Source organism: Onychomys torridus, chromosome 20 (genome assembly GCF_903995425.1).
Source record: "Onychomys torridus chromosome 20, mOncTor1.1, whole genome shotgun sequence".
In the NCBI taxonomy this organism is placed as follows: domain Eukaryota; kingdom Metazoa; phylum Chordata; class Mammalia; order Rodentia; family Cricetidae; genus Onychomys; species Onychomys torridus.
The window spans coordinates 29,752,261-29,778,084 of record NC_050462.1 but is presented as its reverse complement, the minus strand read 5'-3'; the positions used below and the strand labels follow the sequence as shown (position 1 = coordinate 29,778,084).

General features: G+C 42.4%; 1 protein-coding gene and 1 long non-coding RNA gene across 3 annotated transcripts in view; one reads left to right on the top strand and one right to left on the bottom strand.

Moving 5' to 3' along the window:
* Positions 1-7,019: 7,019 nt before the first annotated feature.
* On the bottom strand, positions 7,020-12,277 carry LOC118571132. 2 transcript variants are annotated; one of them, XR_004943292.1, is made up of 3 exons: positions 11,978-12,277; positions 9,774-11,663; positions 7,020-7,051 (listed from the first exon to the last, which is right to left on the bottom strand). It is a non-coding gene; the product is annotated as an uncharacterized LOC118571132 (long non-coding RNA). The 2 variants fall into 2 exon arrangements; XR_004943293.1 differs by having other exon boundaries at positions 12,134-12,277.
* A 121-nt stretch (positions 12,278-12,398) lies between these two features.
* The window catches only part of Nav3 (neuron navigator 3), a 762,474-nt gene continuing 749,048 nt past the window's right edge, over positions 12,399-25,824 (top strand). Inside the window, exon 1 of the mRNA XM_036169458.1 lies at positions 12,399-12,693. The gene's annotated coding sequence lies outside the window, so the exon portion shown is untranslated. The remainder of the gene's footprint in view (positions 12,694-25,824) is intronic.

The window sequence follows — 25,824 nt, the reverse complement described above, 5'->3', positions numbered from 1 at the left end:
TGGGCTATCTTTGTGGCTATGGGAAGTCCTTATCCTGGCTGGGCAAGGCTTTGCATCTGCAGCTAGTTGCGGGGGGGGGGGGGGGGGGGGGGAGTATCCACATCCCTGTGACCCACCCCTCATCTAGGGAAGCCCAATAAATTCCCTGGATCTCCCAGAGTGAACTTGGTGGTGGTATTATGCCTTAGTTCATTAGGATCTCAGGCAAAGAGGTAGGTGTTCTTTAGTCTTCCCCTGGGAAAGAATTTTAGCTACGTTAACATATCAAGATCCTAAGAAGGACAGGAGGTTGCCTTACCTGTCCATCTTCATGTAGTAAAGAAGGGAGATAATAGAGACTTTGCTCCATCCTTTTACCATTCCAAAATAAATGGGATGTGCACAGTTTACTGTGGCAATGCTTATTCCGCACAAAGAATGTTGCTCTTGAGTTCCTTTTCCTTTTAGAAGAAAGGAACTTGCCCAGGCAACTCCCGAAATACACACGTGATGTCTTTAGATTGTGTTTCTCTAATTAGTGGTTTTGTGCCCAGCCACCCTCCCCCTTCCCATACAAAATGTACTTGAGTACTGCAAACACAAAAATAAATTGAACTTTTTAAGATCCTTTACTCTCCTAGACTCTATTTAGGACTCTAATTTCACCCCATTCTTCTAACACTCATTCCCATATTAGTTTCACCATAACAAAACTATCTCAAGTATGGTAGGTACATGGATGATCTTGGGACTTGGAAATAATGGAGATTCATATTCATACGTCTTGGTTGGGTCCCAAGATTTTGCATTTCTAATCAGCATCCAGGTGATGTATAGCCATTGGTCCGATAGCCTAAACTTGGAGTTCTAGAGCTCTGTAAGATCTAGTTGAACACCTCTAACTTGGTTGCATTTAATTCCACTGCCTCTGAAGTGATGTCCAAATAATAAATGCAAACTTGGCTGCTTTTAGCACAGCTGACTTGTTTGAAGCACATAGTCTTTTTTGGAGGGGGGAGAGAGGTTTAAGACAGGGTTTTTCTGTGTAGCCCTGGCTGTCCTGGAACTTGCTTTGTAGACCAGCCTGACCATCTCTGCTTCCTGAGTGCTAGGATCAAAGGCATGCACTACCACCGCCCAGCAGAAGCACTTACTGTCCTAGGTAAACAAGGTATTTTCAGTGTAGGCAGATTCCCTGAAATTCTTTTTCAGGTTTTTAACAGTAAGTTAAAATAAGTAATAGTAAGTTCACAATAAGTATATTTATTGATTATTTATTCTTTTTTTTTTTGAGTTGAGGATCGAACCCAGGGCTTTGCACTTGTTAGGCAAACGCTCTACCACTGAGCTAAATCCCCAACCCTGATTATTTATTCTTAAGCAAATGCCTTCTAAATAGTATATCACAAATGAACCTCTAAGTGACCTTTGCATTTATAGTTTGTCAGCAACAATTATTTTAGACAAATTACAAAATATTTTAGGAAAATTATTGTGCTTAAAATGGTAAAGGTGTTTATTATAAACACAAATAGGCCTTTTGAATCAGGTTAAGGGAACATGTGCCATTGCTTTGATTATAGTACTATTTTTCATATGTGTATGCGTGCTTGCATGTGTGTGGACACAGGTATGGTGTATGTGGTGGTATGTGTGCACATGTATGTACATGTGGAGGCTCAAGGTTGACATCAGATGTCTTCCTCTATCTCTCTCCACCTTATATATTGACACCATTTCCAAACACTCTGGCTAGGGAGCTTCCTTTAGGGATTTCCTGTCTCTGCCTCCTGAGGTCTGGAACTATAGGTGGACCTCCACACATATCTGGCTTTTCATATAGATTCAGGGGATCCAAAGTGCGGCCCTCACACCCTCATGACAAAAGCTTTACTGCTGAGGCATCTTCCCAGCTATTGAGTATGGTGTTTGGAGATTGAAAATATCACAAAACTATTGTTCATCATAATTACAGTCATTTCTAAACTTCTTGATCTAAAACTGATGCATTGATAAAGATATGATTGATTGATATAGGTAGAATCTATTCTTGCACAGGGTCCCTATGGCATAGTTTCAAAGGATTTCAAAAGATAGATGGTCCCCCAAAATAAGGCGCTATAAATGCTGCTTGGGTTTGCAGCTGAGTTGGAAACCTCCCACAGACATCAGACTGTAACAATCTGCTGGAAATTTTCGGGGAAGAAGGAATGAAATGTTCATAAATTTTGACTGTAGATTTTGGGTCTCAGTTTTCAAATGAATGCACCAATTGAATTATGGATTTAAACACATGCCTGAGTATATTTTGTAGATAGATATGTTTCAAAATAGGTGCTTTCCCCAAGGTTCACCATTCTGTAAAAGAAATGTGTGCATGCAATAACATTAACCCTTTCCTCATGAAAAAAAATCTCTTCTGTCTTAAGATCTTAGCATTAAGGGAAGACTTTGGAAAGAACACATTCTCTAATTTCTACTCCCTTTCATGTGAGATTTTTTTCCGCTGTCTTATTATATTTTTAAATTAATGAAATATTCTCTGGGCATTCTCCACTGACATTCTACTTGGAGAATTGGAAACAAATGGCTCTTGGATAGATTTTCATGGGTATCAGTACAATTTTCCTTTAAATGCTATAATCATTGGTTTTCACCATCCCTAGAAGCTGACATTCTAACTGGATCCTGTAACCAGGTAATGGTGGAGAAGGGGCTTAACTCAGCTTTGAATTTCAGGTTGATTAATGATAACTGGTATAAGCGCAGAATAAGCATCATTGTTTAGAAGTAATAAGGATACTCTTTTTAGTAAGACTCCTAAGAAAAGCTGGGCATGTAACTGCTTATGACTTCAACAAGTTTATAAATTAGCAGGAAAACTTCCTCGTCTGCAAAACGTCAAGGAGAAAGGCATTAGCATCTCACATCTGCTCTCCTATGACAGTTATTACAGGAGCTGAGATATGACTCTGAGTCTCATATCACATGGTTTGTTCCCTATTCATTCCTTCAGTACCTCAGAGTGCAGATTGTGGCTTGAGTCAATGTTTATGCACAAGAATTACACAGTAACTAAAATGTCAGTGGCTTCAAAATGAAGTATCGCAAATCGCTATAAAGAGAGTTGGGTCCTAATTAAGTGAGATAATGCACTCCCTCTAATAAACAAAAAATGTCTGGGCAATTTTTTTAGTGTAGAAAATTAGCAACCACACTCACATATACACACTCCCAAATGTATACTTTTGTTAGAATTTAGGTGCCCATAATGAAGAGTTTAAATGGTGAATTTTAATGAAACATAATATAGATCAGAAAAATGCTTGTTCTTTCCACATCAAACATGTAAACTGGACCCTTACAAGGACATTTTAATGAATAAGGAATGCTAAGGCTTAAAATGGTTTCAGCAATATCTGGCACAGTATAGAATAAAATTTATACCTCATAAAATGTAATGGCTAGCTTGAGGAGTTTGTGGCTGCATGCAGTGACAAATAGCTTTGGGTTAGATGAGGCTATAGGATAAAAGATGTTTTCCTGACAGTTATAACTAGTTATTTTTCATTTGGATGGTTCCTGCTATTTGCTATATCCACATACTATGTTGACTTTTCTGTTTGAATTTTCAACAGCTATGGCTGAGGGGGGGTGTTTGGTTAGTAAGCAAGCCAATAAACTGGTCTGTGCTTGTTTTTTGAGTTCCTAAGGTCACTTACCAAAAGCATTAGAAACTTAATACACTAGAGAGAGAAAAAAATGCAATCTCCCTTACATGGACCCTAACCACTCCTTTGGTAAGAAAAGTACAACATATCTGCACTCATGCTTTGTGAAATAAAAAGTGAATGAAACTCCACTGATGCCTACTTGTGTCCCATATAAGCAAACGTGCAGGATATTCTTTCTTCTCTTTGTTCTATAAGACTTGAAGCTTAGGGTTTGGAATTTTGAATACATATAGGTCATCTTTAGGGGAGATAAACTGTACAAAGACCTACTGGTTTGAGGAGACAAACTCTCATGTTTCTGAATTCTTCACATATTCAGATAAATATTCTATGGAGCTCCATCAATGTGGAATACTAATGGCTTCTCACCCCCTACAGTTTACTCATTGAATGCCTAATGAAAATGTGTCCTGTGTTCATGGATCAGGACAACTTGATGTGTAAATCCTTTCCTTATTATCGAGTCATTCAAACAGATGTTCCCCTACCTGGTGCTTTCTTCCTGAACTGGTTACTTGTGGAAATGTTTGTGTCTGGGGGAATTCTAATCATAAGTGTAAAGCAGGTGCCATCTTTCTTGTATTTTATGACTTGGGTCTGATTATCTCAGGTGAGATTACCACAGGGCTATTTTTTAGGCCATAACATGAATAAATGTGATCAACATTCATATAAATTTAACATAAAGGACATTGTTATGCAAAAAATAGGTAAAGCTGATTTAATGATGGTAAAGTACATATGAATCTGAATGACCCTATGGTTTCAAAGGTTGTGTGCATCATTTGTCTTCATATTGTAGAGATTTATAACCCACTGTCATATTTCAAAATACAGAAAAGCAATAATCAGTGGTACTCTTTGAGAGAGGCTCATGTGATGAGTTCATTTAACTGCTTACAGTTCTTAAATCTGTCCTTCTAGGCAACTCACAATGCTGCTGTTCAGTAGACCAGCAATGATGATGTCATCAGAGCTTTGGGAAGGGGAAGTGTAATTCTGAGCACTGATGAGCAAAGACATTCAAGAACCACAGCTGGCTTGTCTTGCGCACACATCTTCATCTAGGATGCCAAGGTTATCAACAAGGAGAGTGGGAATGGCCTGAAAATCAATTTGTAGGATATTTGCAAGGTCAGTGTGGTCTGAGGCAGCAGGCTGTAGTACCTGGCATGCAAGAACTCATGTGCGGCATCTCAAATGGCATCAGTAATGGTCCAAGACAGGCACAGGTGCCAATCTGCTAGGAACCTCATCTTAAACTTTTCTTATATTGTACCTGTGGGTAACTTGTTTTGCATTATTATTATTATTGCTAATTATCATTATTGTGTTTTTTAAGATAGGGTTTCACTCTGCATCTCATGCTATAGGCCAGGCTGGCCTGGAACTCACTATGCAGTTCATACTGTCCTCAAACTCCCAGCTAGCCTCTTGCCTCAACCTCCTTAGTGTTGGGATTACAGAAATGAACTACAGCAAAATTCTAATCTAGTCTCCAATGAACCTTTTTATTCTGAAGCACACTCAGCGCTGCAGAGAAGTTACATTCCTACGGGAATACATCTATCTACACTTACCTCTGTGTGCCTTTCCTTAACACCTTCACATTTGCCTTCTCAAGTGTATGTACACACGGATGCATGCACACATACACTCCTGTGTGTGTTTCTTATCCTCATATAGGACTTCATCTGTTGTAGTCTCTTAAGAACAATATAGTCTCTAAGAACAATATGATGTATTTTGAAACCCCACCACTACTTTGCAATTCAGGTAGAAACCTGTCCTTCAGAATCATCTAATGGGAAGACAAAACTTCTAATGGGAAGATATCAATTCTATAATGAAACAGTCCCAGATGCTCATTTCTAATTGGCACCTTGCAAATGGAGATCCCCATGCCATGAACAGGAACCTCCTTTCTTATTATTCTTACCTGCCCTTTCTTTTCATTGTTTCTATCTACTTTTTGTTCCCTTTTCGGTTTTCCCTTGCAATTGATATATTTTTTAAAGGCCACAGACAGCACCGTGTTCAGCTAAGCAACTTAATTACACTTCTGGGAGCTGCAATGCTTTTCTAAATGGATCTGACTTAAAAAAAGAAATCTAGGTGATATTTTGCAGTTTGGCGATGACTGTTATTTCCTCCATCCTCAGAGGAAGAAGATTTCATTCAAACCTTCAGACAGCCCCGAGTATGCAGTTCAGCAGCTGATACAGTAATTAACATCAGGGCCATTTGCAAACGCCCAGGCAAACACACACTGGTAGATCCCTCTTAGAAAGGCTCTTTTCTTGTCAGCAACTTTGCACCTGATGTTTTGTCTGGCAACTCAGAGCTTTTTTAGAATCTCTTTTCCTTGGTGCTTCCATCTCTTAAAACAGAAATTCCATTGATTCCCAAAGAAGTGCCAGGAAGAAAATGCATTTTAGCACTCTGTCTGAGGACTTCTCAAAGCAATGGTGAGTAGAGGCTGGGTCTCACGCCCTGTAAGGAAGAGCTGAAGCCTGACAGGTCCTCCTTCAAGGATCCAGGTTAGAGGCCTGAAATCAATTCAAGCAGTTGAAAGGATGAAAGGAGATTTCACGGTCTGGGGTGTCTTCTTTTGAGCAATCTGGCTCACTCAGGGTTCTCTTTGGCTCTCTGACTAGAGGCGAAGATTAGCGACACAGTGATCTTCTTCCACGCTCCTTCCGCTGGAATGAAGCCCGGCCTGTGGGGAACCAAGGGTCCTCTTAACATTTGTTAGTTCGGGACAGATGGGGTTTACACAGCTTCTCTCACTCTAAGTCATCAAGAAGAAAAGCAATTGCCTTTCGAGAAGAAGCGGTTTTTTTCCCTTTCTCTTAGAGCAGCTGCATGCAGGAAAGCACCGGAAGGCAGGTGGGGCTTGTGTGTGCAGCCAGAAACCACAAACCTGATTAGCTCTCTCTTCAAGCCTTCAAGTGGTTTGGTTTGAGGAGAAGAGGGTTCATGTCTTTTCCCGAGGTTTTCTTGCAATCTAGTGCTTTTCACAACTGACTCAGGTTTCAGGTACCCAGGACTTGCACTTGCGCGGACCAACATTACTCCTATTTCTAAGTCAGAGATCTATCATGCGCACATATACAGAATCCGTCTATATCCTTACATTGTGGGGAATTAGGTACAAGAGTTTTCTTCTTAAAAGCTCCTCTTGGGGCTGAAGAGATGGCTCAGTGGTGAAGGTCACTTGCTGCTCTTGCAAAGGACCAAGTTCAGTCCTCAGCACCTACACTGTGTCTCACAACCATCCGTAATTCCAGTTCCAGGAGATCTGATGCCTTTTTCTGACTTCTGTGAGGGTGGTGGACCTATAACCACGCAGGTAAAATACTGATACACATAAACTAAGATTAAAATGTTTTAAAAAAATCTGTTTTTATCAGTTACTTAAAAATTTTCAAACAGTATATTTTGACCATATTCTTTCCTCCTAGATCTTCCCCCCAAATCTACCCAACTTCATTTCCTTCTCTTAAAAAAAAAAAAAAAAAAACCAAAAACAACAACAACAAAAAAAAACCCAAAAAACAAAAACAGCAGCAACAACAACAAAACCCAAAACAACTCATGCCATTTGTTTGGTGTTGGCCAACTATCCCTGAGCAGGTGGCCTGCCCTAGAGTGTGTTTGATATACCCAAAGTCACTCCATTGAAGAAAACAGAATTTCCCTCTCCTGGAAGCTATCAGTTGGAATTAGCATCTTGGATACCAGTGGGACTTTGTGTCCACTTCCCTTCTTTGGTGCTGGGATTTCATCTGGTTTGGGCTTATTTAGTGTGTGCTGTCCCAGTCTCTGTGAGTTCATATGTGCATCAATCCTGCCGTGTCCCTGGACTCACCCACCATCTCTGGCTCCCTTCCTCTTCTACAGAGCTCCAGGAAACTTTAGCAGAGGGTTGGGATAAAGACACCCCATTCAGGGCTGAGGTCTCTTGGAGTGGGTAGCCATCCCAGCCTTGTCCTGGAAGTTCCAACCCCCATTGAGGTAATGGTCACACCCACAAGGCGGGGCTGAGGGAGGAAGCTGAAAACCCAGAGGAGAGCTCGCTCTGGGTTCTGGGATCCTGGACGCTGGAGGTAGACAGAGCAGAGTTCTCCAGAGAACACCGCCAGACTGCGCCATACCTTTGCCAGACCCTGTTACCTATCCCTTCATTTGTAAGTTACCCCACAAAATAAACCTCCCTTTTAACTACGTGGAGTAGCCTTAATAATTTCACCAATAGTCTCTCACTCTCTACACATTTACAATGATTTATACTGTATGTGTGCATTTGTGGAGCTCATGGACAACTTACAGAAGTCAGTATATGGGCCCCAACATTTAACCCAGGTTGGTAAAGCTGAAGGCAAGTGCCCTTATCTGCTGAGGCCGTCTTGCAAGCCCAAGAGCTATTTTCTTGACAGAGCAAGCTACTCTGTGTTGGGATAGATTCCTTTACAGAAGTAAACTATTTTTAGATTCCTTAGTATTAATTCTGGAGCCCGAGACATTATGGAACAGAGTTTCTCAAACTGGGCTTTTAGGGCCTGCAGCGTCAGCAATATCCGGAAACTTGTCAGGAACGATAGCGTCTCTAGTGGAGGATGGTGGGTATTTGCTGATGGCTAATGCTGACTCTCAAACTGGTGGAGGATACTATCACTAATGCCGTTCTGTAAATCATTGGTTCTCAAATTTACCGTGCATCAGAGTGATCAAAGGGGCTTGTGGCAATTGTGGATTGACTGACCCCACCCTGCACCCCTGCAGATCTGGAGTGGGAGTGAGGAGGACCACCTTTAATGCATCTCCTATTCATACTTATGCTGCTGTTCTGGGACGCTGCTTTGAGAAGCATTTGGCTTGAGACAGTGATTTTCAAAACTGACGCAACATCAGCCTCATTGAACACTAACGATATCGAGGAAGCACACCTCACAACTTCTCCCTGTGGGCGTGGGCCTGAGACTCTTTACCACTTCCCAGGTGATACTGGTGAGCAGCTAGGCGTGGACGCCACGAGAGATTAGCACTGAAGAAGTGGCCCTCCAGCTGGAGCTCCCATTAGAACCACCTGGCAAGCTGGAAAAACCTTGATGCCTAGATTTCAAATCCCAGAGGTTCCAATATAATTGGTTTGAGATGGAACCTGTGCATTCTGAGTCTGAGGGCTTCCCAAGTGATTCTAATATGCCAAAAGGTTAAGAACTGCTGCCCTAAATATCTCATGCAGCTGTAAGCACATTATGTTATTCTCGTCTCCTCTGTAAAGGGTACCACACTCAAGGAAAGAAAGCTTCTACATTGATTTATTCCATAGTTGTCATACAGGCTCCATATTTAAATGGAATGACTCTTAATATCTATGAGTTTGTAATTTTGGAGTAAGTTATCTAAATTCTGAATTAAACTCCATCGTCTATGGCTATAAATGTCATTTATTTCCAACCAAATTCACTTTCGTTGACAATGTATATATTTTTCTTATTTGGGCAAATGCGTTAAGGGAGTGCAAATCATTTCATTTCTCATCCTTTTAATTGATTTGCAGAGTATTGCCCTAGGTAATAGCACTCTGTTAAATCAAATGCAGCCCAGTAGAAACAAATGAGCAAAATCCACTGGCCTCATCTCTAGGACAGAGTTACCTGTCTGGTCTGATTGACTGGACCAGGCAGTTCCACTGTATTCCAGATCTGGAACACAGGTAGAGCAGGACCACACAGAAATTACAAGGAGCAGCTCCAGCCACCCCTTCTGTGAGCCTAGGAAGAGCATATAGCACTGGACTGTTGAGTCAGGGAACCTCCATGAAGTCACAGAGCCTTCTACCCCAGGGTGCAAACTACCCACCACAGCAAACCTTTCTGGATGGAGTGGCAGAGCTTAAGTGTCACAAATTAAAAGGATGAGACACTCGTGAATACAAACAGTCATCACATCTCATGTCATGCCTATGGAAAAACCACCTGGTTAGTAGAAAGCCTATTATTGCCCCACCCCCCACCTCCTTAGCAGCCCTGTGACACCAAACAAGTTACTTACCTTTCAGGCCTCAGCTTTCTCCGAAATAATTATCTTGCAAGGAAGTTTGGAGGAATGCACAGATAACCTGCCAAGCATTTAACCCACACCGGATACGTACTAGCAGTTCAGCAACATTGATGTCCTCGTCAACTCCCTGACCTTCCTAACATTATTACTAGTTTTGACTTTGGTTAGCAATGTGTTCCACATCAACCATCAAAGATTTGTCTCTGTTCCTCCACTTTCTCATTCTAGAGACTGTGTCCCACCCACTGAGTTAGGGGTTGAGCACTTGGAGAAGGAGGGAATATAGGCTCCTATCACTGTATGCATACAGTCTAGGGAGATAAATAAACATCTTATTACAATGCCTAACATGTGACAGGTGGGGACAGAGACGTCACAGGGGAGTGGTGCCCAAATTTAGGTGTGGGACCTGCAGGTATTTGGTGACGATGCTGAGGAAGCATCCTCTTAGGAGATGAGGAAAAAGTTAGCTGGATACGATGGTGGAGAGATCGAAGCAAGCTTGGCGGAAGGGAGTATTCCCGGTAGAGGGCTGCAGCTGTAACGGAGGGCGTGAATGTTGGATTTGGTTGGAACCATAAACGCTTATGGGTTACCTAGATTCACAGAACACGGTACATGGGTCCTGAGAATTCCTGAAACTCTGCTTAAATTTGCAGGTATGTGCCATGCTAGGATTTGAGAACAGTTCATGGTCGTCTTGAATGCTCGTGTCCCTCCGGGCTTCATGTTGAAACCTTCACCAGGTGGAGCCTTTAGGAGCTGACAACATCATGAAGGTTCTTCTCTGGCTAACAGAATAAAGTTCTTAGACAAGAGATGTTCCAGCAATAAGCACTTTCCCTCGTGAGGAAAAAACTTTGAAAACATCACCCAAGAGATAGAAACCAGTCCTTCATCTGATTCCAAACCTGCTGGCGTCTAGATGGTGGACTCCCTAGCCCAGAACTGTGAGTAGTAAGATGATGTGGTTGACGTGTTATAAAGTCTCAGGTATTTTGCTACGGTATTTTCTGTGTTTTATCAGGGTGCTATTTTGTTAGCCACTGTCCCCTCTCATAATAAGAACTTGCTCGATTTCTTGAAGGGAGTAGGAACCTGGAAGGCCACATTTCTTTGTCTGAAAGGTTCACTCTCGGCGAGAGGTAAAGGAAGAGCAAAGATCATGAAGGTTGGATGGTGGGGTGTGAGTTCTGGGTGTGAGTGGACAGTGAGGTACAAGATGGAAACTTAAGACCCTGGGATGGGAAGGTATCTCCCCTGTTATATTCACAGCTCATAAAATTGATACAGTCTAAGACTGAAAGAGGGATAATGTCTAACTCCTGCTTGCCAGCTGTTGATAATCTAGATATAGGTTCGCCCCTCTCACAGACACCGTCTATCAACCCAGTTATAGAGTACCCTCGATATTTATGAAGCATCTACGACCCTTGGTATCTCAAGAGAGTTTCCCTTTCTGCCTCTCTCCCAGGGGGAAAGTTTGGGTTGCGTTGGTTCCACAAAGGTCCTGGGTCGCGTATAAAGCGGTGAGAACTGATGGTTAGCATAGGAAAGAAACCTACTGGATTGTAATTTGTCTGGTTCTACATGTCCGTGGTAGAAGCAAATCACGTATTGTTGCTCGTTGCTCATCACTTTCTGTTTCTGACGTATGGTGTGTGCAACATCGATAGAGCTGCTCACTGAGAACTGCACTGGCTTGGAGTTAGGGTAGAAGGAAATGGGTCAGGCTGGTGTCTTCTTTCTGTTACCCCCTCCTCCGCCGCCCCCCAATTCTTGTGTTCCTAGGTGTAAGGAAAAGGCGCGTAGAGAAAGGTGAGTCTTTGGAGAACGTTGGGGTAGTGTCTGGAATGTACCTCTCAGCACGTTCTCCAGGCTCTGGAGGGGAGGGAAAAGGAGATGCTATGTTAGGTGGAAGAGGAAGGGGGGAAAAATCCAAGCTATTTGACAGCAATATCTTCCCACTAAACCACGCATCTCTGCTTGGAGTCTGACAGGAAACCAAGAGCGACCCCCCCCCACCCGCCCGCCCCTTCCCACCCTCATTGGCCTGTGTGCTTTCAGTGAACAAGTCGGTGCACAAGGACGGAAGCAGGGAGAGCGGCTGAAAATAGGTGCACGACTTGTTGAGCATACAAATCATTTCCCCTTTAGTCTCCGAGGGAGGGAAAGGGAAAAAAAAAATCCCTTACTCTCCTGGCAGCCTGTTTCTGCAGTCAGGAGAGGTGGCCGAGGTGGGTCCTCACGCAATTCTCAGGGGTCGTCTCTGCAGGAAACTTTGCTCGCCCCGGGAGCGGGCTGGGGTTTCTTGGGGCTCTGGCTTGGGAGGTGGGTGGGGGAAGACGGACCTTGGGCGAGCGGCGGCGGGACTCCCCTCCCGGGGCTCAGGAACCTTTAGAGCCCCGAGACACGCGTCTGTCTCTTTAAATCCCAGCTGCGCGCCTGGGAAACAGCGCCCCTCGCCGCCCAGGCCAGGCTGCTGCTGCTGCTGCTGCTGCTGCTGCTGCTGTTGCTGTTGCTGCTGCCGCTGCTGCTGCTGCGAGCTCGCGCTTCGGGTGCCGGCTGCGCGCGGCGGCGGCGGCGAGGGCTCGGCTAGCTCGGCTCGGCCCGCGGGCTGCTCGGCGGCGGCGGCGGCGGCGCGGGGCGGGGAGGCGCGGCCCGGCCGAGAGCGAAGAAAAGAGCGAGCCGGGCCGGGGAAGAGGCGCCGCGCCCCGGTCCCGCGCCCGCTCGGTGGCAGACCACCATGTCCCCGGCTCGTGCAGTCCCCGCGGCGGCGTCCTCCCGGAGACCATTTCCATAGTAACCCGACCAAGTGGCTCCGGGACCTGCAAAAACCTGAGGATTTCGGCGGCGGCCCGCCACCGGCGGCGGTGGAGGCGGCGGTGTTGGTGGTGTTGACCTCGGCCAGGTAAACGCTGCTGCGATCTCCTCCTCCTCCTCCTCCTCTCCTCTCTCGCCTTTGCAAAAACCGGCTGCGCTTCTTGCAAAGTTCCTTTTGTGGAAAATCGCCCAGCCAGCCCCACGCAGCCTGGGGGATTTGCAACAGCGTGCTGTGCTACCCAGGTGCTTGCCACGGGAACCCTCCCCTGGCACTTCCCTGGCATCTATTATCACATTATTTAAAAATTATTTTGGTTGCTTCCTCCACTCGCTCCCTTTTTTGACCCCCCCCCCCCATGCTGCTCTCGTCTAGGCTCCCCCTCAACCCTGAGACTAGTGATAGGGGGTGCCAAGGAGAAGTCAGGGTGGTGGTGGGGTGGTGAGTTAGGTCCAGGGAGTGGCGGGTTCGGATGGGCTGGATGCTCTGCTCTACTTGGAGCATCACACATTGCTTGCACTGGGGTTATGAGGAGGGCTGTCAGCAACGGGGGAGCCCTAAGTCTACAGCCTGAGCCCAGAGTCTGTGAGGGAGGGATGCAGGCTTGCGGGTGATGGAGCACTTGGCTGGCTGGCTGGCTAGCATCCATACATCATAGCTTTGCTTCCTACTCCCCCGCCCCTCTTTGCGTCTCTTTCTTGTTCACCATCCTCTGTTTCTTTCTTCTTTTCCTCACTATCCACACCATTATCTTCCCTTCCTTTCCTGCCCCTTTCTTCTCCCTCTTCCCTTTTACCCCTTTACAAAAAGGGAGGAATCCTTTGTAGCCCTTTGGTTCTGCCAGACTGAGAATAACTATGAAACCGGCAACGTGGCTACCTTAACCTGCTTGTTTTCAGACCCGTCCTCATCCATCAACATATTTGTTTCCTGAGTCTATTGATCTCCATGGATTGTGCAGAAATGCATTCTAAGCTGGGCGACTGTACGTACGTCAGAATTGGACTTCTGCAGCTCTAAGGACCACATGTATTGTAAAGACAGCATGTTTTTTTTAAATCTAAATAAGCCGCTGGCATAAATAAATGCATCTTCGAAAAAAAAATCTAGACTGATTTTAGTGAAACTTTCCTCTCTGATTATTGCAATGCTCTTTCCTCCTCTTTGCCATTTAATTGTAGGGAACTTGGGAAACAGCCCCTTCCCCTCCTCTAGTTTATAAGGAACATGTAACTTTTATTGTAATCATCTCCTCTTGAACCTGATTGAGTTTGCATTAGCCAGGCACTAGGTCATAATTAAGGCTCTGGTACTTGCTTCCTGAAAGCCAAGCTGATCCAAGTGGGAAGTACAGAGAACCAGCAGGCTGTTCTGACCTTGCCAAAGAATAGAAAAAGATTAGCAACTTCTGTGTGAAATTAGAATTGGACTTTGGTGCCGAACACATGAAAATACTACAAAGTCAGGCCTTTTGTTTTTGGCCATTGGCATAGGGACAGCCATACTAGGAAGGTATAAGTTAGTAGCTGCTATTTAAAAAGGACCCACTGGAATTGAAGCTAGCCTGTCTTGCCTGTGTAGATGCTTTCTCATTATATTATGCTTTTCATTTTTTGTTTGGCATCAAAGATGCATGGATCATGAGAAAACAAAGGGTGTTTGTATGTGTGTGGGTGGCTTCTCTTTAGCCAAAAAAACATTTATTGGATTTTCAAAAATTTCCTCAAAAATAAAAAAAGAAGCCTTGTTACAGTCAACTTTTCCTGAGATCACAATATTTCCCATGTGGAAAATGGTACCTGTCAGTGTTTTCCTCCAGTTTCAGGGATGTGGAGAGTGGATGCAGGAAAGGGCTCAGTTTCAGAGCACATCTAAATCTCTCTTCCTTTGTGTGCACATTCTTCTTTAAATTAAATTATTAATACAGAATGAAGGCTCCTGGAGCAGAGAATGGATCAGGAAGAAGAGAGACTACTGACAGAATGGAAAACAAACCCACAGCAGAGGAAATACAATTGCCTATGCCACTGGACACCATCATCTTTATGTTTGGCCAATTAGGAAGCTTTACATCTTAAATGTGTTCATTTTCTTGTTTGTCCAAATGATATTGATTGAGCTGGAGGTCGTATTTATCCAGTTCAGATGTTCAGGTGAACATTTAGAGAATATTTAACAAGTCATTTATCATTGGAGCCACCAAAGCATGCTCTGAGAACATTTCCTTAAGCAGTCATAGTGTAGGAATGATGCTACGTTTTCATGTCTGACTTCCAATTCTGGCATTTCCTGGATGGATATTGTTTGTTCAGACACATGAATGAGATGCTTCCAGTACTCTAAGTGCAACTTGAATGTACAATTAATAAATGTACAGGTACAATAGAATGTTTTTTCTTGTTCTTAATATCAGAGTTATCATGCCTTCTGGCCACTTTAATATAAGTGTGTGTACATAAAAGACTTCATAGCATAAAGACTTCTAAGTGTCGTGGGGTTTGACTTTAAAAGATACTTTAGTGATGGCCATAAATCACCCTAGTTTATAGTACACTGATTCTGAAACTACTCACCCCCCACCTGTGATTGTATCTCTATACAGACCTTTTAATGAGAGGCTAGTGGTGATGAGCAATCTGCTTTCTAATAGGAAAACAGAACCTCTGAGGTTTACCTAACCTCATTTCCCAATTTTTATGTAGTAAGTTTGTGATCTAATCACTTAGTGTATACTGAATTGTTGCAAATGGATACTTACTAAGAATATATCTCATTCTGAAAATGCTATAAGATCTTCCTCAAGTTGTCTGGAGGACTCACTTATTGTAACCCATGGCAACAGGAAATGGTTGTGCTAAGTGCAAGCTGAAGTGTAGACCTAGGCCGATACTTTCTGAATATTCCAGAGACTCTATAGAAAAAGAATTAGTATACTGGTTCCTTTGAACAGATGGATGTTAGTGGGTTGACTTTGAGACCACGTCTCAGGTTTGCTTTGCAGGAATTTCCACTTACTTCCTTGAGAGGTGCTATGAAAACCTTCAAGCCACACACACATTCTGAATTCCACCTTTATAGTAAAGAACTTAGAAGTGTGTATGACTGATTGCCTTTGTGTGTACCCGGAGTCATTAGGTTGGGAATATCACATATCAAACCTGAGAGAAAATGCAAACTAGAAATGATAGATGTCAAGGAATTGATGCTGGAAGTCAAAGGCGATAGGTCTTTATATTTCTACTTGACACTGTCTTAAAGAGTTACTTTTTCAGTGGCCTTCAGATCCTCAGATGTTACATAGTGTTGCATTTTCCCAGAAGAAGAAAGAGAGAGAGAGAGAGACACAGAGACAGACACACAGAGAGACAGACACACAGAGAGACAGACACACAGAGAGACAGACACACAGACGACAGAGACAGATAGCAGACAGACAAAGGAGGGATTTCTAAATAGAAAGGTTTCTTTGGACCATTGATGAGTGGGTCATAGTGATGTATTTTTTCCTTCCGTCCAGGAGAAGGTGAATGGCTTAGACTCTGTACTCCCTGCACAGAGGTGGTAGATACTGGAAACCAGTTTCTTCTTCATATTAGATGCAGACAGAACTACTTAATCCCAGCAGGTATCACCTTTCTATTACTGGAATCCAAGTGGGGAATACATTTGCTACTGTTAAAAGGAAGAAAATATTTAAGAATGTTCCCATCTCTTAGCCTTCTTTGTAGGAAAGAGAAAATCATTTTCCCTATTGTAAAGTGGGCTTGAGGGTAGAAAAGGTCCCCAGGACTGTCTTTCTGTTCTTATGTCATCTTTCCTCCCAAGTCTATCTGCAACTACATCATCGGATGGGAATCTATGGTGGTAATGTTTGTGTAGACCACCATCTTTTATTCTCCCAGATGAAATCTTAGAACAGGAAGAAGAGGAGCAAGTCAAATAGATTCTGATCTTACTGTGCCTTCCAAGTTAGTTATGGAACTCAGTGGGCTTGTACATGGAAGCTGAAGGCCTTTAGAACACTATGCGTTTAGCATTCTCTTTAAGTTTACAGTGTTCAGAAGAAATAAACTTTATCTCTGTCAGTGTGTAAAAGCTGCTGATTCATTGTCTCTGGATTGCACAATGTTAGTATGGCCATGCTTGTTGCTAATCTTTGCAAACATCATTTCTGTAGGGACTGTGTTCATTTTTTTTTTTCCTACTTGAGATAACAGGGACCTAGAGATGCAAGGTCTGGAGGCATACTGAGAATAAAGTCCTTGTTTAGACTAGAAACGATTTAAAGTAGGTCAGATATAGCCAGGAATGCTTGAAATGGAGAAAAACAAAAACTTTAGTGTTTGTTTCCTTGATCCTGTATAATTTTATGTGTAGAATTATAGGTTTTTATATTAAGCTTCTGCCTTTTTGTACTTGAAAAGTCATTTCAATCCTCATCCCTACCTGAAGGCTCTTGGAGAAGTTGTAAGCAACATGTTGAGAATGAAATGATACTGTCTATATTCAAAAGTCCTGTGCATTGGAAATGTTATTTCCAATCAAAAGAGACATTTAGGGTTTGAACACCTTCATCTGCTCTCTCACTGTGATAAAATCTGACCCATGGATGTCTGATCACATGGCTACATTTTCAGGCAATGTTGTCCAGCAAATTACAAATGGGATTCATGGGACAGGTTTCCATGATCTTCAACTGAAACTCTGCTACTTACTATGTAGTGTTGTGGTCCTCACCCTTCCAGATGCTGTGACCCTTTAATACAGCTCCTCATGCCGTGGTGACCCTCAGCAATAAACTTATTTTGGTTGCTACTTCATAACTGTAATTTTGCTGCTGTTAGAAATCATAATGCAGATATTTTTGGAGATGAAGGTTTGCCACAGGTTGAGAACCCATGATGTAGAGGGTCTGGGCATATTCCTTAAGCTGTGTCTCTGTGTCCATGTCTGCATCTCTGAAAATCACTAAGTATTTTTGATGATGATTAAAAGAGGCCATGTATTAACCTAATATTTGGGAGCTCTTAGTGTATAGCAAAAAACTTTTTTTTTTAATCACATATTAGTTACTTGTTGGTATTACTGTTACCACTGCTATTGAAATCTGTGGGAAATCCTTTGGCTTTTTGAATATGAACCATAATACTTATCTACTCTCTTCTCTTTTCCCTTTCTCCACTTTGGTTTTCTGCATAATCTCAAGCTGATAGATAAGAATGAAAAATAATCCTTACATCTGTATGATGGTAGACACTCCATTCTTTGGTTTTCCAGAAAGAAGTACCAGCTTTTAAAATACACACTATGAAGATTGTACATGCATAGTCATTATGCCCACCACTTTTTTTTTTTTTTTGTCAGCTTGCTACAAGCTAGTGTCCTCTAGGGAGAGGGAACGTCAGTTTAGAAAGTGCCTCCATCAGATAGGCCCACAGGTAAGTTTGTAGGGTCATTTTCCCGATTAATGATTGATATGGGAGGACCTAGCCCACTGTGGACAATGCTATTCTGGAGCAAATGGTCCTGTGATGTATAAGAAAGCAGGCTGAGCAAACCATGGGGGGGGGCAGTAAGCAGCACCCCCTCCATGGCCCATGCTTCAGTTCCTGCCTCCAGGTTCCCGCTTGAGTTCCTGACCTGACTGTTTCCCTGGGTAGGCAGTGTGACTTGGAAGTGTTGGCCAATGGGTCTGTGGTTTATTAACAGCAGGAGAAAGAAAACCAGGACAAAAATGGTTACTGGTAGTTGCAGTATCACCGTGCCAGACCTCGACCATGTTTTGGGAGGAGGACTGTGGACCGAATTTTAGATCTTTGGGATGGGAAAGCTATTGAGTACTCAGAGGTTAGCGAACTGTTTTTGTTTTTGTTTTGTTTGTTTGTTTGAGCTTGGAAGATGGAAAGAGCTCTCATGATAGAGGCCTGCTTTGTGACATTTCAGAGGGAAGCAAATGCTTTTTGTCAGGGCCCTTTATGTGATATTTCGAATTAATATATGGTGCTTGGTCAGCTGGGGTTGGAGAATCAGCTGTAATTAACAAGGGACCAGAACCGCTGAGGCGGAGCTTTTACTTTAATGGGACAAATGATGCTGGTCACCTGGGGATGAAAATTAATGTGATGGAGAGAGCAGCATCACGGAGGCAAATTTTTATGGGAAGTATTTCCTCAGGGCCAGCACACGGAAGCTGGTGAATGAGTGGGTCCAGTGGTACCAAGGCTGCATAGGAAGCTGGAGTCAAACCTGGTGATGTGTTCCTTGTTTTGGTATCACGAAAGCTGCAGGATTTGAAAGGGTCACAGAGAACAAGTGAGGCCTGTGGTACTGGTGTAGCCTCAGCTGCACTGGAGGGCCTAGGACTGAAGGGGTCATATGTAGCAGCTGAGGTCAGGATCACTGTAGAGCATCCAGAAGGTTATTGGTGAAAGTAAAGCCCTCATAGCAGTGGAGAGCCCAGCATATTATAGGTGCCGGTACAATGATCATGGAGGGCAGAGCAGGTGTGTGGTAGATTTGGAATTAGCCTGTGAGACAAGCTATGTGTGCTGTGTGTGGCAGAGACAGAGAGGTGAGGCCACCCAAGCCATTTGGAGCCCAGAACACTATGAACGAATCCCACACATTGGATACTGATGCTGGAATTTGGTTTTGTGTGATCTGATTGGAGCTGTGCTCTGGTCACATTTTCTCTAGGGGTGAGAAGGTATATCAGAAATATGTCACTCATTTTTGATCTGTGGGAGCCCACAGTTACGAGGCTTTGAACTTTTAAACTGCTTGAGTCAGTCTTTTAAAAACGTGTGGGACTTTTAAAAGTTATACAATGCTTTTTATAGTGATGTTAACATGACATCCTTTGGACAAACAAGAAAGGAAAGATTATAATTCTGTAGTGATGTGTTTATGTGTCAAGATGACGAGAGGTCGGGTTTTGCTGGTTAGTTTTTGGTCAACTTGATACAAGTTAGAGTCATTTGGGAAGAAGAAACCTCAAACGAGAAAATGCCTCCATTGGATTGGCTTGTTGTGGGAGACCCGCTCCCACGTTTATGACCAGGGAACTCTTGAGGAGAGAGAAGTGAGAAATATTTAGATAGAAAAGAGGTACCTAGATAAGGAGAGGAAAGACAGAAACACAGGATAGCCTTGGGAGGGCCTGAATCCTTATCTACTGGCCCAGAACTTTATTCTAAAGGGCTTTTTATGACAATACCAAGGGTTGAGGCAAAGACCTCCCCTTTGCTAGATACAACCAAGTGTAGACCCTACCAAACTCCTGGTACCCAGGCCTGTGGTCCAATCATCCCTCTTATACAGCCCTGCTCAGATCTCACTAGGAAACCTCTGTGGGCTCCAATAGCTTGTAGACAAATCTTTGAGGCCATTAAAAAAAAAAAAGATTAATGTGCAAGGGCCTACTCCACTCGGATGGTGCCATCCCTGTACTGAGTGGTACTAGGTGAGATGAGAAAGCAGGCCAAGCAAACCAGCACACAGCATTTCTTCAGGTCTCGGCTTCACTTCCTTTTCCCAGGTTTCTGACTGAGTTCCTGACTTCTCTCAGTGATAGACTATGTTGTGGAAGTGTAAACCCAAACAACTCTTTCCTCCTCAAGTTGCTTTTGCTCATGATGTTTATCACAACAATAGAAAGAACACTAAGACAGTCATCCAAAAATTGAAAATCTAAATAGGAGCTAGCTATAGTTGTGATATGTTAGGATAAAACACAGCGAACATAAAATCTGTAGCTTTAGCTGTTCCCTAGATCGTTATCCTAAAATGACAAACTACAAATTCCTGCTACAGAAGGCTGCTGAATACTTTTTTCTTGGTATGTGTAGTCATTTAAAATTCCATTGATAAGACAGTGCTGTTTAGATGAGAATATCCTACTTCATTTTAAAAAAAATTATTTCCAATATGCAGAACTTTACTACACAGGTAATGTCTTTGCACATTGGTGGCATGTCTTACCTGAGAAACTATTGGATTGCCACATCACTCTAAAGAATTTTGCTAATGAGACATTTTGAAGCAGCTTAAAAGTAAGGATGATTTACTATATTCCAATAGGCCTATCATTCAGTTTCAGCCAATGAGGTGATTTCTTAGGATTCCTCTCAGTAACATGGTTCTGTGGTTATCAATTGATAGGAATCTTAATTCTCTGATTTTAAGGTGCCCAACATAACTGATTTTTAAATTTTGACCTCTCTATCAATAAAATCGATACTGAAATGATAGCAATTATAAGCATAACCATTTAATGGAAAAATCATTCAAATAACACACACACACACACAATAATGCATGAAACATATGCTGATATTGAACAAATGTAAGTCTTGGTTAAAAAATGTGGTTTTTTTTTTTCATTCAATAGGCATGCAAGTGATTCCTATAAACACTACTGTGTCCTCTAGTGGCCTGATTTATTCTATATTGTCGTATATAATAACAGTTTAAGGAAATAAGTTTAAACCATAGTAAGTTCTACAACTGCGTCAAAAAATTTATCTTTCTTTCATTTGGAAGGAAGCTCATTTCAAATCTATTAACAATCCAGAGTGCGAATGGTCTCCAGTCAGCCTTGCCTATTGCTGCTCATGCTTCTTGGAATGTCCCCTCCCATGTCCTGTAGAAGGCGGCAGATGTGCTGTTGTACGACTTTGAGTGCCACCCTTACCCTGCCACTCCTACCTGTCTTTGTTGGATCATTTGCTTTGGAAAAAGCCAGTTGCCATGTTGTGAGCCTACTCCATGGGCCCTTGGAGACCGATCTGGCAAGAAAGGAGATGTTGATAGTCAGTCAGTGCCAGTCTGTATCAGGCATGCAAAAGGGCCACGTTGGGCAGTGTGCTTAAAACCCTAGCAAGGTCTTGAGATGGCAGATTTAGGGAAGAATCTGAACATTTTTCTCTGAGCCAGAACCACCTAGCCATGCTGTTTGTGAAGCCATGGCCCGCAGATCTATGAGTTAGTAAATGCTCACGTACTGAAACTGGTAAATGTTGGAGTCATTTGTTATGTAGCATCAACAGATAACTTAAAATCCTGGGTTTTAATGGCACATATGAATTGATGCTGTTTTGTAGATAGTGAAAAAATGTCAGCTCCTAGGGTTCTGGTTGACAGATTGCTATTGGATCCCACAATTCCCCCAGTGAATAACAAGCACCATGGCTTCCTTTATCTTCTTCAGGCTCTTAGGTATGAGCTTCTAGTGGACATTTATCTACAAGGAGAGCGAGAAGTTTCTCTTTTATTATTAGCTACCTGGAAGTCAATCCTGGGACTTTTTTCAGGATATGTCTGTTAAAACTTCAACTATTTTGCCGCAACCCTGTAATCCCAGCACTTGGGAGGCAGAGGCAGGCAGATCTCTGAGTTCTAAGCCAGCCTGGTCTACACAGTGAGCTCCAGGACTGCCAGAACTACACAGAGAAGGAATCCTGTCTTGAAAAACAAAACAAACAAGAAACTCAACTTTGTTTTAGAATTTTGAAAGAGAATAAAGGTGTATAAGGGACCAGGAACTGTAAAATACTCTAGTGAATACCTGGGTAAACTTTATTATGTATGGGAGTTTACCAAGTTACCCTAATGCACCTCTATACTCATTGTACACACAAAGACTTTCTGATGTGGACTTTGCCATCGAAGACTTTCTTTGTGATGTTTTCTTACTCCTTTCTCTCCCATTTCCTGTCTTGTGCTTTTTCTCCATCCTTTTTCTCTACAGCCATTTGTTCTTTACATGAGTATCACCTGGAAAGGGTCAGGAAAACCAATAACCAGTCCTTTAGAAACTAGTTTTCAGGACATCACAAGTTAGTTGCATCACAAGACCGTCAACAAAGTTAATGAAGTCAGTAGTTCTTGATATTTTTATATATGAGCACACTGTGCAGTAAAATCTTCTTTTAGAACTAATAGATACAGATCCAATAATTTATCTTCTTCATGCAATACATAGAAATTGAACTTCTGTTTGTTGCCAGAGAAATTGACTTATGGTAGATGTGTCTAGAGTTTGGGTATGCTTTTTTAAAAAAAGAGTTTTCTTGATAAGCATGCTTTTATTTATTTATTGTTGAATAATGAGTTCCATCTTGTGTGCTTATTTCATGTGCTCGGCACATCTGACATTGAATTAATCTATCCCATGAAATAAATACGATGCTTCAACAAAAACAAAGTTTGTGGATGTCTATTAACTGCCTTTGACACAGTCATGAGCATAACAGGAATACAGAAATGAATAAAACAAGGTGCTTGCCCTTGAAGTTGGACTGAATTTAATTTTTAATGTAAAAAGTTCCATATTTATTTTTTCAGAGTGTTTACCTGCTTATTTATAGTGAGACATTACAATTTGTTATGGCCAGGCTATGCTCAACACAAGACTGGGTGGGATTATGTTACCATAATTGAGAGTCGTCCCAAGTCCTCTACTGTTAATGCATACTAATGTTCCTGTGAAGGTCTCCTATACATGGCCTCACTAACCACAAAGGCTTTTCTGCCTACATCAGATAAACCCTCAATGTCACAGGAAGATGCATTAGAAACTATGCCATTACTTACAGCTTTTTCTTTTTTCCCAAGTAATATCTGTTCAGGGTAGTCCCCATAGAGCATGATTCTATTGTATCTAGGATTTTATTTCTCAGAGTGGAAAGGCATTTCATAAGTTTTATGTAGGTTTTCTGATACTGGGATTTGCTAAGTGCATGGAAAAAACATATCAAATCCCAGTCAGTTGGTGTGTTAGATAAAAGAACACCCCCTTCCCAGGGTCTACATCACATTCTCCAGGACAGGGAATGTCATCTTCATGGCAAAATGGAATCTGTGGGTGTGTGATTCAAGTTTAAGGAATTGGAAATGGAGACTTCATCCCAGACTCCTTGGCTGGGACTGATTTGGTCACACAAATCATTCCAGCAGACAGGCTGGGAATTATTCCCAATGAGGGCTAGAGAGAGAAATATGGTAATGGAGACGTAGTCAGAAGAGGCTGCTTGGTTGCCTCTTCACACAGAAGAAGAGGCCTTAGGTGAAGACATCCAGGGGCTTCTAGAAGTCGCAGCAAAGCCAGTGAGTAGGATCTTATCTGGATACTTCAAGAAGAATCAGTTCTGCTGATGAGCTGGGTTGTAGTTTAGTGAGATGGTTGGACCCCTGACCTCCATCACTGTAAGAGAATGCATTTGCATTCTCCAGCCACTGAGATTATAATAATTTATTATAGACACAGTAGAAAATGAATAGGGTAGAATATAGGCCATGGCTTTATTTTACTTCAGGTTAGGTTAAAAAAAAAAAAAAAACCCTTTGGAATTTCAGAGCTCCTGGATATAAATTGCATTTGGAGACTATAGGCCTGTAAGGAGGGATCAGGATTGTTTTTCCCTCTCCAGGACAGAGTCTCCAAGCTTGTCTAGAATCTGATATAGTCCATTTTGTTCTTGACCTTGTGATCCTCCTGCCTTAGGCTCCTGGGTGCTGGGATTGCAGGCATGTGCCACCATCCCCACCCCTTGGTATTTTCAACAGTAATCTTACTGCGTTTTAACTTTTACTTGTGGTTGGGAGAGATGTTTAGAAGAAAGCCTTTTCAGTTAAATATCTTGACATGTTTTAAATTTCTTTTTTGTTTGTTTCTGGTGTGTGTGTGTGTGGGGGCACATGTGTGTGTAAAGGTAAAAAACAATCTTGAGTACTGTTATTTAGGGCTCAATCACCTTATTTTGTGGCAGTCTCTCATTGGCTTGGAGTTTGCCTATTAGACTAGGGCCAGTGAGGAATCTATTTGCCTGTCTCCCAACTCCCCAGTGCTGAGATTACAAATAATGCATATAACTCCCTGGCTTTTTTGTTTGTTTGTTTGTTTGTTTTTTCACTGTGGGTTTTAGAGATCAAACTCAAGTTCTCCTGCTTCCCAGGTAAGCACTTTTTCTGACTGGGCTATTTCTCTTGCAAGATATTATGGATTTTATACTTGCCCCAGAGTCAACTTGGCTTACGGTTAGATTTGGTACTGTAAATCAAACTGAGTGTGTATATATCCCAATATCTGTAGTCCAAGTCTCAGTGTGTGTGGCTGCGAAGGCAAAGGCATCTGTAATCAATACCTGGCCACCAAAGAACCTTGGACACTCCTGTGGGTCTCAGCATTCACATTCATTGAATCGAAATTGTATTATCTATTCTTGCATCCTACATAGGGCGGGATCCAGAATGAAGTTTCCATGTGGAACTTGGCTGAGAAAAGACTTGACAAGTTAAAAAGGTGTGTGTGTGTGTGTGTGTGTGTGTGTGTGTGTGTGTGTGTGTGTGTGTATGTGTGTTTAACTTCTGTATTGACTGGGAGTTTCACATCATGTACCCCAATTCTGTTCACTTCTGTTCAATATCCTCCCCTCTTCCCTGCCAATACGGAAACAAATCAAAGTATGCAAGCAAGCAAACAAAAGCAAAAACAAAAACCAAACCAAAACAAAACAAAACCACTTCAACAGAAAAATCTCTTTGCTTCCCTTATTTCTTGCTTCTCCCACACCTCTGCATTCATCCAGGTGGCAATGGGGGCTCTGTCTGCCATATACTGTACCTCTTTGGCCCATCCATTTTACTGGCAAGTGTTTATTGCAATGAGTCACTGGTCTGGTTCAAGGCCTCTGGTTTCTGGCACATCATCATCACTGGATCCTCACTTTCACCTTTCATTAAAGGTATTTTGAGATAGCAATTACAAAGTGCATTTTAACACGAGGGGCAGGAGTCCAATTGGGAAGGCAGTTTTGTTTATTTTTTTCGGTCAGTGTTTAGCATATTTTATTATTGGGAAACAATTGCAATTGTCTAAATTAATGTTCTTGTGCATATTTTCAGTGAACTAAATCAGAATGGTGATGTTACTTCTGATTCAAATGAGAGGTCTAGCATCAAGCATCCACCTTGTACTGACCTTGATCTGGGGCTGGCTGAATCTTTAGGAACATCAATTGTCCCATTGTTTCTTTTGATGTCTAAGTGTGAGGAGAATGTGTATTCGTTTGCCTAGCAACTGCATGCATGTTCATGGTTGTGTTATTTTCTTTCTTTCATTTGCTGGAGCTTGGTCAGGTTTCAGCTGTAGTTTAAAATCAAGTGTGTGTCTTTTTATCGCTCATCCAAAGCATCTGTCTTCTTTGTCCTTGACCTGTGTAT